This window comes from Phoca vitulina, unplaced genomic scaffold (assembly GCF_004348235.1).
Source record: "Phoca vitulina isolate PV1807 unplaced genomic scaffold, GSC_HSeal_1.0 scaffold11, whole genome shotgun sequence".
In the NCBI taxonomy this organism is placed as follows: domain Eukaryota; kingdom Metazoa; phylum Chordata; class Mammalia; order Carnivora; family Phocidae; genus Phoca; species Phoca vitulina.
In genome coordinates, this window is record NW_022589714.1 from 30345617 (window position 1) to 30358875 (window position 13259).

The 13259-nt window shown below is 41.5% G+C and overlaps 1 protein-coding gene across 2 annotated transcripts in view; it reads left to right on the top strand.

Moving 5' to 3' along the window:
- The first annotated feature begins 6199 nt into the window (after positions 1-6199).
- The window catches only part of KLHL31 (kelch like family member 31), a 72329-nt gene continuing 65269 nt past the window's right edge, over positions 6200-13259 (top strand). For both annotated transcript variants that reach the window (XM_032409643.1, XM_032409642.1), the window contains exon 1: positions 6200-6413. The gene's annotated coding sequence lies outside the window, so the exon portion shown is untranslated. The remainder of the gene's footprint in view (positions 6414-13259) is intronic.

The window sequence follows — 13259 nt, forward strand, 5'->3', positions numbered from 1 at the left end:
TGGCTTAATGGACTGAGCCACCCAGGCTGAATACTTTCTAATAGCTATTCTGATTATGAAGTTTGAAACCTTATCAGCCAGAGTATATAATTTATAAGACTCCCCTTGAGGCAGAAGTGGAGCTCAGATGTTGGGCTGTTAAGCAAACAAAGAACGAACACGGATTCCACAAATGTGTACTATACTTCCTAAGGAAGCGAAGTTTGGCCTGAGTCCTGCAGGATGAGGAGCAGTTAACAAGGCGAAGGAGGGAGAGTGGGAAGTGATGCAGACAGAGCGTCATGTCTGAAGTTTCCAGTCAGGAGGGAATATAGCAGTTACACCAGAAATTGGAAGAAGACCGTGGAGCGCAGATTGCTAGAGGGACGGGTGACTCCTAAAGACTATTAGCGCGTGGCATTGTAGAACATGCAGAATATTTTGGCCTCTATCCAGAAGCTGATGGGAAATTATTGGAAGGTTGTTAGTGTGTGTGGGAAGGTTCTAAATGAATTGTCAAAAAAAGTCAGTTGCCTGATCTCGTTCCTTTGGAAGTAATCCTCTTTTCATCATGGCTGTTGTGTCATACATTTTTATTATGACATGTGTGGTATGGATTAATGTCCTTCACCAACTGTGGAAAATTCTCAGCTGTCAGCTCCTTAAGTGTTTCCTCTTTCCCATTCTAACTTTCTCCTCTTCATCGAGAGCTCTAATTGGACCTGTTAGATCTACCTACTCTGTCCTACTCGTTTCTTAACCTCTTGGTCAGGTTTTTCCATCTCTTTTTCTCTCTGTGCTGCATTTTGCAAAATTTCTTTGGAACATTCTTTGTTCTTTGTTCTCTGCAAAAATTCTTTGGAACATTGAAACATTGCTTCCAGTTCACCTCCCTTCCTTCCTCCTTCTTTCCTTTTCAATTCTAGATGTCCTACTTACTTTTTAAAAATTTACTTGTTCATCCTTTTGGGGCGCCTGGGTGGCTCAGTTGTTAAGCGTCTGCCTTCGGCTCAGGTCATGGTCCCAGCGTCCTGGGATCGAGCCCCGCATTGGGCTCTCTGCTCAGTGGGAAGCCTGCGTCTCCCTCTCCCACTCCCCCTGCTTGTGTTCCCTCTCTCGCTGTGTCTCTCTCTGTCAAATAAATAAAATCTTTAAAAAAAAATTTACTTGTTCATCCTTTTAATTATCCTGTTCACTGCTCATATTATCTAGCTTTTCCTCAAATTTTTATTAGAACTTTTTATTTTGTGGTAATTGTAGATTCTCATGTAGTTATGAGGAATAATACAGGGAAATCCCATGTATTATTTACTCAGTTTCCTCCAATGGTAACATCTTGCAAAACTGTAGTGGAGTGTCACACCAGGACCTTAATTAAAAAAAAACACAAACATACTATATTGCTTTTTAATATTCTGTGTCTGATAAGGCCAACAATAGAAAAGTTTTTGTAAGGTTTTTTTGTTTACAATTTTCTTTTTTCTTTTGAAGATTGTGTTTATTTATTTTAGAGAGATTGGGAGAGAGAGAGTACACATGAATGGTGGGGAGGGGCAGAGGCAGAGAATCTCAAGCAGACTCCTCACTGAGCGTGGAGCCCGTCACCAGTCTTGATCTCAAGATCCTGAGATCATGACTTGAGCTGAAACCAAGAGTCAGAGGCTTAACTGACCGAGCCACCCAGGTGCCCCCTGGTCTTTTTTTTTTTTTTTTTTTTTTTTTTACAATTTTCTTATTTCTGTTGGTTCTTGTTCATGGTGGCTTGCTTCCTTGGGTAGTATATGATTTGTGACGATGAACTGTTTTTACCTGGTTCTGTAAGTGGGGGGATTGATGTTAGCCCTTGAATTGAAGTTGGATTCCATCAGACAGGACTTGTCTTGGATTCTGGCCAGCTCCTTGGGGCACTACCAACCCGTCTCCTTTACACTAAATTCCTGGCTGGAGGTATTTTGGAATGACCCAGACAGTATGAATTTCAGCTGCAAACCCCCATGAAGGCTATGTGGTGGCTGTTTAGAAATGAGGTCTGCTGGAGATGGTGGGAGTTGGGCTCCCGTGTAGTTCACACCACAAGGGGTTGCATAGGGCAGTGAGTTCAGAAGAGCCCCTTACTGGGTTTAATGCTCTGCTGTTACTGTCTTAAAATTCTTAATAATTTTGAATGAGGTGCCCTGCATTTTCATTTTGCACTGAGCCCCATAAATTATGAAGCTGGTCATGGAAGGGGTTTGGCTCTTTACAGAACCCAGCTTTATAGGCTGATATCTCCTATTTTATGGGGCTTTTTTTTTTCTTGTACTCTATAACTGGCAAGTCCCTTAAACCTCAAAACTCATATTTACTGGTTTGGGAAGAGCAGCTTCTGTGTTCTTCTCACTCCATGTTCCTATTATAGCTTTTGTCCTGAATACACTTTACTTTTTTTCCAGGTCATCAATGCTTTTGAGATTATTTAAAATATATATTTTTTTCATTTCAGTGGGAGATCGAAATCAGGTACTTAGTCTCAAATGCTGCTGGAGCAGAAGCCTGGGCAGTGCCCCAGTGCTAACCCCATTTCCCCTTGGAAAAGTCCCCCCAGGTGCACTCCTCTGCTCATAGAATTGCCAGCCTCCTTCCAGATCATGCTCCATCCCTTCCTCTTTCAAACTCCACATCTGGGCAGTCCTAATTTGATCTGTGGGGGCCAGCACCAACTATTTCTTCTCCTATATGTTGGTGAAGGCACAGACCCCATCCCCTGATTCCTTTGGGGTTTAGCTCTTTTGATTCTCAGTAAGCCTTTCTTCTCTCAAAAGTCTCTGGTTTTGCAAATCCAAAGCTCTTTAAAAAATCTGTGTTGTGAAAATTTTAAATATGTTTAGAACTTGAAAGGAGATAAACACTGTTTTCGTTTTTGTTTTTTTTTCTCTTTGCTTTCCTGCTGTAACAATCCTGATCCTTCCTTGAGGAAAGGCCCTCTGAGTCAGTGGGGCTGCTGAGTGTGGAGTGCAAGGGAACAACAAAGCAAACCTTGCTCTCGGACTCCAGATCCACACGCGGCTTGAGTGTTGGGGGTCTCTGAGACCAGTTCCCCAGCTGGACTTCCTAGTTATAGGAGCAAATAAATTCAGATTTGGGATATAAGAAGTTTGAGTTGAATTTCTCACCTTACAAATGAGACTCTCAACTAATCCAGTGGTTAACCAGATGTTGGACAGCTCTGAACCCCTTTCTCGAGAAGTTAAGAGTGGGGTCCCAGCGAGCTCCAGTGTCCATTTATGTGGTGGAAAATAGCAACAAGCAAAGCCAGTTTGGGATAAAGTGTGATTTTAGGTTTAGCTTTCATTTCAAAAGAGAGGAAATGTCCAAAGATCGAGCACTAGAAATACAAAAGTCAGCGGTACTTCCTGGAACAAATATGGTCCACCAGCTGGTGGCAGCCTAGCTCTACATGAGGTACTTCAGGCTGTTTGTGGGCTGCACCTGGTGATGGCTGAGATCTCTGGGAACCAGCAAGAGTTCTTTAAGATGGGATGGGCTGTACTTCTCACTCCTGCTTTCAACTTGGATAAGCTATGTTTATCCATTTTATTAGAAGCACTATCTTAAGTAAAAGTTAAAGGAAAAAGCATCAGCAAAGCATGGCTTTTTTTTTTTTTTTTTTGTCTTAAAATCCATGTAAATGCTCTGAGAATATTTTCTCAATGCTCAGAGCCTTGTTGTTCCACCAGAATTCATTCTCTCTTCCTTTTTCTTTAGCAGACTTGGGACAAAAATTCATCTAAGAAATTTCTTTCCTGACTTTCTGGATAGCCAACACAAGTCCTTCCGTTTTTTTCAAGATTTGCTTTCCTTTCATTTCTATTATCTGCTCCAGAGTGAGATCTGCTTCCAGATTTTGAAGGGTCCTTCTCATCCTTTGGGTGTTCTGGTGGTTGCTTTGCACCCCTCAAGATAATCTCCTCCTTGGAAACATAGGTTCCGTGGCTCCACCTTCCTCGTTTCCCTCAGAGGCACATTTCCTTTTAGTGTTGAATACAGACTCAGAGTGAGAAACAAGCATCCTAAAAGATGCCGTAATAGAGAAACATTTGCCATCGTGACCTGCCACCAGGAGGAGTATCTCAGACGCTGGCTAATGGCTGCGTCAGGCCAGGCACCTTGAGGTCATGCTTGGTCCTTAAGGGACTGCCAGCGTACAGGAGAAAGCCACCATGGCCCCTGCACCACCCTCTGTGGGCGCTGCTCCAAGGCCACACACAGGGAGGGTGAAAGCACTTTTACAATCAGAAACATTATTTTTGAGGCTAAAAAAACATCGGTACAGTAGTCCTCCCTTAACCAAGACCCCCAGGTGCCTAAAACTGCAAAAGTACTGAACCCTATAGAGACTGTTTTTTCCTATACATACGTACATATGATAAAGCCTAATTTATAAATTAGGCACAGTGAGAGATTAATAATAATTTATAATAAAACAGGACAAATATAACAATATACTCTAATAAAAGTCAGGTGAATGTGGTCTCTCTCTCTCTCTCTCTCTCTCCCTCTCCCCCTCTCTCTCTCTCAAAATACCCTATTGTCTTGTACTTACCCTTCCTTTTTTTTTAAGATTTTATTTTCAAGTAATCTCTACAACCAATGTGGGGCTCGAACTTAAAATCCTGAGATCAAGAGTCGCATGCTCCCCTGACTAAGCCAGCCAGGCGCCTGCCCCTCACCCTTCTTTTCATGATGACGTAAGAGGATAACATGCCTACATGATGAGATTAAGTGATGGGAATGACTTGGGCACTATGACGTAGCGTTAGGATACTCTTGACCTCCTGACAATACGTCCGAAGGAGGGTCACCTACTCCTGGACCACGGTTGACTGTGGGTGACTGAAACCGCAGAAGGCAAAACCATGGGTAAAGGGGGACTACTATATACATTTCTTACGATTACTGATGAATTATATTTATTTCTGCCATCTTCTTTGGTGATCTCTTTGCTATGTTTTTCATGTTTCTTTTTTTTTCTCCTGATGTGTTTCAGATTATTTTTTCACTCTATTTGTACATTACACACTCTACTTTTATTCTTTTTGTGGTTACCTTTAAAATTGTATATAATTTAACAAAGCTTCGAGTAAAATAAAATGCAGATTCTGCTTCCAAAAATATAGGAATCTTAAAATTGTATACCTCTAATCACTCCCTCTTAGTTGACCTACTATTGTTGTCCAGTATTTTGGCTCTATCTTCTTAATTGGAAAATTGTTATTTTAAAATGGGCTACTAAAAATATGTAACATCTCTTTAAGTGTATATTTCATGGATAGTTATTCTATGTTCTATATCTGCTAATTCCAATATCTGAAATCTTACTGGGGTCTAGAACTGTTCTTTTGTTTGTTTGTTTTGTTTTTGTGGTTCTGGTGAGTCTCACTCATGGTATAATATTTCCTAAAGCATCTGGTAATTGTTTATTATAAGCTCAGATTTGAATAACCCGTGGGAGCTTGATGAGGGTATTTCTGTCTGGAGAGGACGTGTATATGTACCAGGACTGACACTAACCTGGGGTCACTTCATTTCTGGGTTTGGGGTGTCCCTGACTGAGCAGGTAGTGTGGATTGGAATCCCAGATCCTCGAAAGGGCAGGCCTCTGATTACAGATCCTTAGAGAAGAAATTGTTATTGTCATTTTTTTTCCCCGTCAGCAGTTTTTTTGTTTGTTTGTCTGTTTTTGGTGGTGCCTTTTGCTGTGAGGCAGATTTTTTCCCAGCCTGCCATTTCATTCCACTGAGTATCTTTAGGTATCTTGGCTGTACGGGGGGCAGGGAGAGTCTTGGGTTTAGCCCTGCTTCTATGGTTTCTGCTTTTTATGTTTATTTATTTTTTTAAGATTTATTGATTTATTTTAGAGGTGGGGGAGGGGCAGAGGGAGGGAGAATCTCAAGCAGACTCCGCACTGAGTGGGGAGCCCGACGTGGGGCTTGATCCCACAACCCTGAGATCATGACCTGAGCTGAAACCAAGAGTCAGACGCTTCACCGACTGCACCACCCAGGTGCCCCTCTGGTTTTTTATTTTTAAGATTTTTGTCCTTTGGGCTTGCCTTCAGATCTTAGAAGTTCAGCAAGGCACAGAAAGATGTACTTGCTGGAATTTATCCTTCACATGGACGGTTTGAATGGGATAGCACTTCAGAACATGGCCCTCTCCTCTCTCTCCTAGCTTCTCCAGCCTGCTCTACACTCCCCTGTCCCCTGGGAGGGCTTTGGGCCTGGAAGCCAACCCTAAGAGGCTGCATCAGTTCACTGAGAACCATTTGGACCACAGCGACCTTGAAATAACCACAGAGCCAAAGCCAAGATGATAAGGAACACTGAAAAACAAAGAGAGAAAAAAAAAAGAGCAAGAAATCTCTAACCTAAAGGGCCAGTGCTCCTCTGAGAAAGGTAAGAATGAAATTGTTACGGAAGCTGGACTGGATCTCCTGAGGGAAGAACCAAGCAGCACCCGGAGATCTTGGAGGTTAGGTTTATTTAATGCTGGTGGGCTCAGAGGAGAGTGGTCTCTCCAAAGTTCTGAGCCTCGAGCACAAACAAAGGGGGTAATTTATACACTTCTACTTCCGCATACTGGGCACTTTTGGCGCGTGCGTGAAGCGGGGCAGGAAGAAGAACCCGGAAGAGCCCCGGGCCAGGGGCTGGCTCGCTGGCTCGGTCGGCCATCTTAGGACACAGATTTCCCTTATCAAAATGACACTTCAGGGGTGCCTGGATGGCTCAGTTGGTTAGGTGGCTGCCTTTGGCTTGGTCATGATCCTGGGGTCCTGGGATCGAGCCCCGCATCGGGCTCCCTGCTCAGTGGAGAGCCTGCTTCTCCCTCTCCCTCTGCCTGCCTTGCTGCCTACTTGTGCTCTCTATCTCTCTGTCAAATAAATAAATAAAATCTTTAAAAAAAAAATGACTCTTCAAAACATTTCAAAGATAATCTCATAGATCATATCACAGCATCACCTTACAGCACATAATCAAGAACATCACATTAGCCACATTATGGGTTTTGTTTTTTTCCCCCACTGTATCAGGTAGAAGCAAAGATCAGAATCAGATGAAACACTCACTCACCTGGGTTAGTTGAAGTAACAGCAGAAATTGCTAGAAGGCTTCAGCATAGCCACAGGACTCCAGTACCGGAGTCTGGAGTAAGCCTACCCTGCAAAATCCACATCAACACATCAGCCCCATCCTTCTAAAACCTTCGTTTCTCCATCCTCAAGGAGCATATGAATCATCGCTGCCTCCGATCGATGACAGGATGGCCAACACGCACCTGATATTTTCTGCTAAAACAAATTGTTGCCAATGAGTTGTTATGGCTTTCACAACAGTTTGCTTCCTAAAAACTTTAACCATTGTTCCTATTCTAATTTTCAGGTTTACAAAGTAGAAAGACGATCATACAATGGCAGTCACGTTTTACTGTGATCATATAGTATTGACCTTCTTCTAAGAGACGGCAGCTCTGGGGTCAAATGGCATTACTTCAGGTCCAAACAAGTAGGCCCTATGGGACTTTCAGGATAATAAATGAAAGCCTATATAGGAGGAATTTATTCTGAAAGATAATTACCCTTGTCTAAAAGTCCTCTGTCTTAAGATTAATGAAATTAATGAAATGAAAAGCAACCACTATTTCCAATGAAGCTTTCACTGAAAATAACCAGTCAAATAAGAATCATGTGTCACTTCCATAGCATGTGAAGATTGCAAATGACATTATATAATTTTTTAAAATAATGAGTCATAAAGTGGTCTCTCTTACATGAGCTGTGCAACGTCCTGAACACTTCTGCTGACACTCAGAAATAGTCTACAATGCCTCGCTCCTCAGGATCACTGGCATCGGAAGAGAATGAGCCCCTCTGACCATGGGCCTAGTCCAGAGTCAGCAAGACACCAGAGAGGTAACCAATGCCTGGCTGTCGGCCTCAGAAAGCCAGATGGTTCCGGCCATGCCCTGAGATTGGCACACTGACTCAGACAAGCGCAAAAGGTGTTCTCAATCACAGAGAGACCTCAAGGTATACGCAGGCTCCTAGGGAGGCAAGCATATACCTTCACAGAGTCAGTCTCCTTAGGATATATCTGGGCTTTGGGGGATATCTAGGAACAACTGAAGCCCAACTTAGAGCCTGAACCCAAACCAAAACTAGTGTCTTTCTACACACACACACACACACACACTCCCAGGCGTGTTAAAGTTCCAATTCCAGTGCTGTTATTTTATGTTTGCCTCTCCGCCATCTTTCTCTGCCTCCTCTGTGTCTCCAGAAGCTGACCTTTAGATTGCCTCAGCAGGGTCCCCTGCCCTTTGGCTTCTGGGTTGGTGTGGCCAGTGGAAATACCTGCAGGATATCGGAAATCAGAAAGAGAAAGAGGAAGAGATATTTATTCTCTCTACTTCTTTCCTGTGTTGCCATGGCTCTTCATTCTGTGGTCATAGCTCTGGGCAGGCGATCTGCCTTCTGAGGTTCCCAGCTCTGTCTAGACTCGATAACACAGTTATCTCCCTTTGCCCCTTCAGGACAAGAAATATAAAGGCTTTTCTCTTGCTAGCCCCTGGTGCTTCACGTCCTTCATAGTTCCCTTAATTCTGTCCACCCTCCCCACCAAACATTTCTTAGTTAAATCCTGTGAGGGTGTTGGCTTTCCCTGTTGGTATCCTAACTGATACATATGCCTTCCCAAAGATTTGTATGGACTCCAGAAAGTCTTATGGTCACATGTTCACTGCTGCCCAGGCATTTCTGCTTCTTTGCTTTATAGATCTAAACAAGAAATAACTTCTTTACTGGTTTCTAAACAAAGCAAAATTTAGAACATAGCAAGGCATTCATGAGTATAGTAGAGTTTACTGGAAAGTTGGGAGCAATGGGAAGTAGTCCTATCACACGCTATTCAGTTAACAAGTTAAAAATCCACATTAGTCACATGTAGCCAAGTGTTTTAGACCATAGACTCTGGAGTCAACTCTATTGACCAAAAGCCATCTCTACCACTTTCTAGCTGCTGTGTGATCTTGGGTAAGTTACCTAATTTCTCTGGACTCCAATCAATTTCTTCCTCCCTTCCTTCCTTCTTTCCTTCCCCCTCTTTTGTAAATCGGGGTGGTCATAGCTCCTACCTCCTAGGGTTGTTGTGAGGATCAAACAAGTTAGTATATACAAAATTCTTAGACACCTGGCCATAGACATTCCCCAGATTCCTTCTCAGCTGTGTTTCTTGGTTTCTCTCAGGCTTTTATCAACTTGTACCCTCCTTTTTCCAACTTCCCATTTCCTGCTCCTTCCTTTTGCTTGTTTTCTCCAGGGCCACCCCAAGGGTTGTGGGGATGGAGGGGACAACATTTTTTTGCCAGGGCCTTATCTGTATAAACAATTTGAGTCACTCAAAATCAGCGTGTCAGCCCCACGCTGGCTGCCCAATCTCATGCAGTTCCATGTGAGAAATACTGAGCGAGATAGTGGAGATGATCCACTTGCCAAACCTCCCTTCTGGAACTGGGGTCCAGCATCAGGGCCTCCAGAAGACCCCATAGGCACAAAGTCTCCTGTGCTCCTCAGGGCATCTAGTCAACCACATGTGGGGAGTGGGGGGGGGCAGATAGAGGATCAGAGATTGCCCCAAAAAGGAATAAAAGGGGCTAGAGCCCATTGGGAACCTAGGGCTCTATACAAGTCCTAGTCTGGGCTCAGGACACCCCACCAAGAAAATTCTGCCAACCCCACCAATCCCAGGCACTAGGGGATGACTTAGATGATTTTGAGGAAGTCAGCAGAGATTGGGGCCTCCTGAGGTGCTGGCCTGGTCTTCTCCTTAGTTCCTTCCTCCTGGCTGCCCCAGGGGGTCTTTTGCCTCTATAAGGCAGAGTAATAGAACATTCCATAGTCTCACTCACAGGCTTCCTTCACCTCACCAATCAATGTGCTCTGTGGATGAAGAGGACTTCCAGCTCACAGGACCTAATCTCCCTACAAAGCACTTATAGTGATAAACCTTTGGTAATGACAAATAAGGAAAAATAAGAAGAGAAAAATTACCCCTGATTCTACTTCTATTACCAACCAAGACTGCCTGGCCACATTTAGACATGACAACTTAAACAAACAGATCTAAAGTGCAGATACAGAAATGTGTTTGTAGTACATAAGACAGGACGCCCAGTGAAATTTGAATGTCAGATCAACAATGAATCGTTTTTTAGTATGTTTGTTTCATGCAGTATCTGAGATATATTTAAATTAAAAAAAATTCTTGTTGATCTGAAACTCACATGTAACAGGGCACCCTGTATTTTTATTTGCTAAATCTGACAACCCAAAATACATTACTAGGTGAAAAAAGCAGGTTGCCAAAAGTGATGTTTAGATTGATCCCATAAATGTAAAGAAAAATTAATCTATACATAAACACGCTTGCTTAGACACAGACAGACACTCATAGATAAAAAGGCTCTGGAAGACTTTACCAGAACTAGTACCTCTTGGGTTTAGGAAACAGAAGGGAGGGGAGCTTTTACTTTTCACTTGACGCACTTCTATGTTATTTATTTATTTTTTAAGCATGAGTGTATTTTATGACAAAGTAACTTAAAAGATGTAATGAGGGGCGCCTGGCTGGCTCAATCAGGGGAGCAGGCGACTCTTGGTCTCAGGATCGTGAGTTTGAGCCCCATGTTGGGTGTGGCGATCACTTAAATAAATAAACTTAAAAAAAAATGTAATGAATGTAATGTGGGTGAAAATACTGATGAAATAAGTGAAAAAGCAAAATGTATAGCTGTATATACAGGATAATCACATCTGTAATTATTAAAAACCCTATGTAGGAACATACACTAAAAAAAGTTGATGGTTCTAGACACAGTTCTAGGGGCTTCCATGTATAACGTCAGTCCACTCAAATGGTATGTGTGTGACTCTGCTGTTTGATTTGCTTCCCATCATTTAGATCACTTCCAATTTACCTGGGGAGAGGGGAAAACTGGAAGTTCACAGAAATGAGAGGGTCTCCTAGGCAAGGCTTTGAGCTGTGAGTTTTTGGAGCAAGTTCAGGGTGACATTATGTGTTTGGTGAGTGCTCTGTTTGTACCATGGTACTACCAAGCATCCCTGAGAGCTAAATGTTCTCTGAAGAGTTGGAAAACTTGGAAGGCTCTTGACACCATTTTATTTTTTCATTAAGTTTTTTATTTTAATTCCAGTATTGTTAATACACAGTGTTATATTAGTTGCAGGTATACAATACAGTCATTAAACAATTCTATTCTTTTCTCAGTGCTCACCATGATAAGTGTACTCTTAATCTCCATCACCTGTTTCACCCATCCCCCCACCCATTTCCCCTCTGGTAACCATCTATTTGTTCTCCATAGTTAAGAGTCTGTTGCTTGGTTTTTCTCTCTCTCTCATTTTTTCCCTTTGCTCATTTGTTTTGTTTCTTAAATTCCACAGATGAGTGAAATCATATGGTATTTGTCTTTCTCTGACTGACTTATTTCTCTTAACATTATACTCTCTAGCTCCATCCATGTTGTTGCAAATGGCAAGATTTCATTCTTTTTATGGCTGAGTAATATTCCATTGTGTGTGTGTATATATATATATATATATCCATTGTGTGTGTGTATATAAATATATACACACACACACCATGTTTTTATCCATTCATCTATCAGTGGACACTTGGGCTGTTTCCATAGTTTGGCTATTGTAAATAATGCTGCAATAAACATGGGGTGCATGTATCCCTCTGAATTAGTGTTTTTGTATTTTGGGGGTAAATACCCAATAGTGTGATTACTGAATTGTAGGGTAGTTCTATGTTTAACTTTTTGAGGAAACTCCATACTGTTTTCCACAGTGGCTGCACCAGTTTGCACTCCCACCAACAGTGCAAAAGGATTCTTTTTTCTCCACAGCCCCACCAACACTATTTCAACCATTCTGACAGGGGTGAGGTGATATCTCATTGTGGTTTTGATTTGCATTTTTCTCATGATGAGTGATGCTGAGCATCTTTTCATATGTCTGTTGGCCATCTAGATATCTTCTTTGAAGAAATGTCTGTTCATGGCTCCTGCCCATTTTTTAATGGAATTATTGGTTTTTTGGATGTTGAGTTGTATCAGTTCTTTATATATTTTGGATATTAAGCCTTTATTGGATATGGCATTTGCAAATATCTTCCCCCATTCAGGAGATTGCCTTTTAGATTTGTTGATTGTTTCCTTTGCTGTACAGAAGATTTTATTTTGATGTAGTCCCAACAGTTTACTTTTGCTTTTGTTTTCCTTGCTTCAGGAGACATATCTAGAAAGATGTTATTATGACCAATGTCAGAAAAATTACTGCCTGTGTACTCTTCTAGGATTTTTATGGTTTCAGGTCTTGCATTTAGGTCTTTCATCCATTTTGAATTTATTTTTGTGTATGGTGTAAGAAACAGGTCCAGTTTTATTCTTTTGCATGTAGCTGTCCTGTTTTCCCAGCATCATTTGTTGAAGAGACTTTTTCTCATTGTGTTTTCTCTCCTCCTTTGTTGAAGATTAATTGATCATATAATTGTGGGTTTATTTCTGGGCTCTCTATTCTGTTCTATTGATCCATGTGTCTATTTTTTGCCAGTACCACACGGTTTTGATTACTACAGCTTTGTAATATAACTTGAAGTCTGGAATTGTGATAGCTCCAGTTTTGTTTTTCTTTTTCAAGCTTTGGTTGGCTTTGGCTATTTGGGGTCTTCTCCAGTTCCATACAAAATTTAGGATTGTTCACTCTAGGTCTTTGAAAAATGCTGTTGGTATTTTGATAGGGATTGCATTAAATGTGTAGATTGGTTTGGGTAGTATAGACATTTTAACAATATTTATTCTTTCAACCCAGCAGTATAGAATGTCTTTCCATTTTTTTGTGCTATCTTCAATTTCTTTCATCAATGTTTTATAGTTTTCAGAATATAGGTCTTTCACCTCTTTGGTTAAGTTTATTCCTGGTATTTTACTATTACTGGTGCAATTGTAAATGGGATTGTTTTCTTAATTTCACTCTCTGCTGCTTCATTATTAGTGTATAGAAATGCAACAGATTTCTGTACATTTATTCTATATCCTGCAACTTTACTGAATTCATTTATAATTCATATATATAGTCATATATATATAATTCATATATATTCCAGCAGTTTTTTGTGGAGTCTTTAGGGTTTTCTCCTTAACACCAGTTCAAAGGCCTGTGG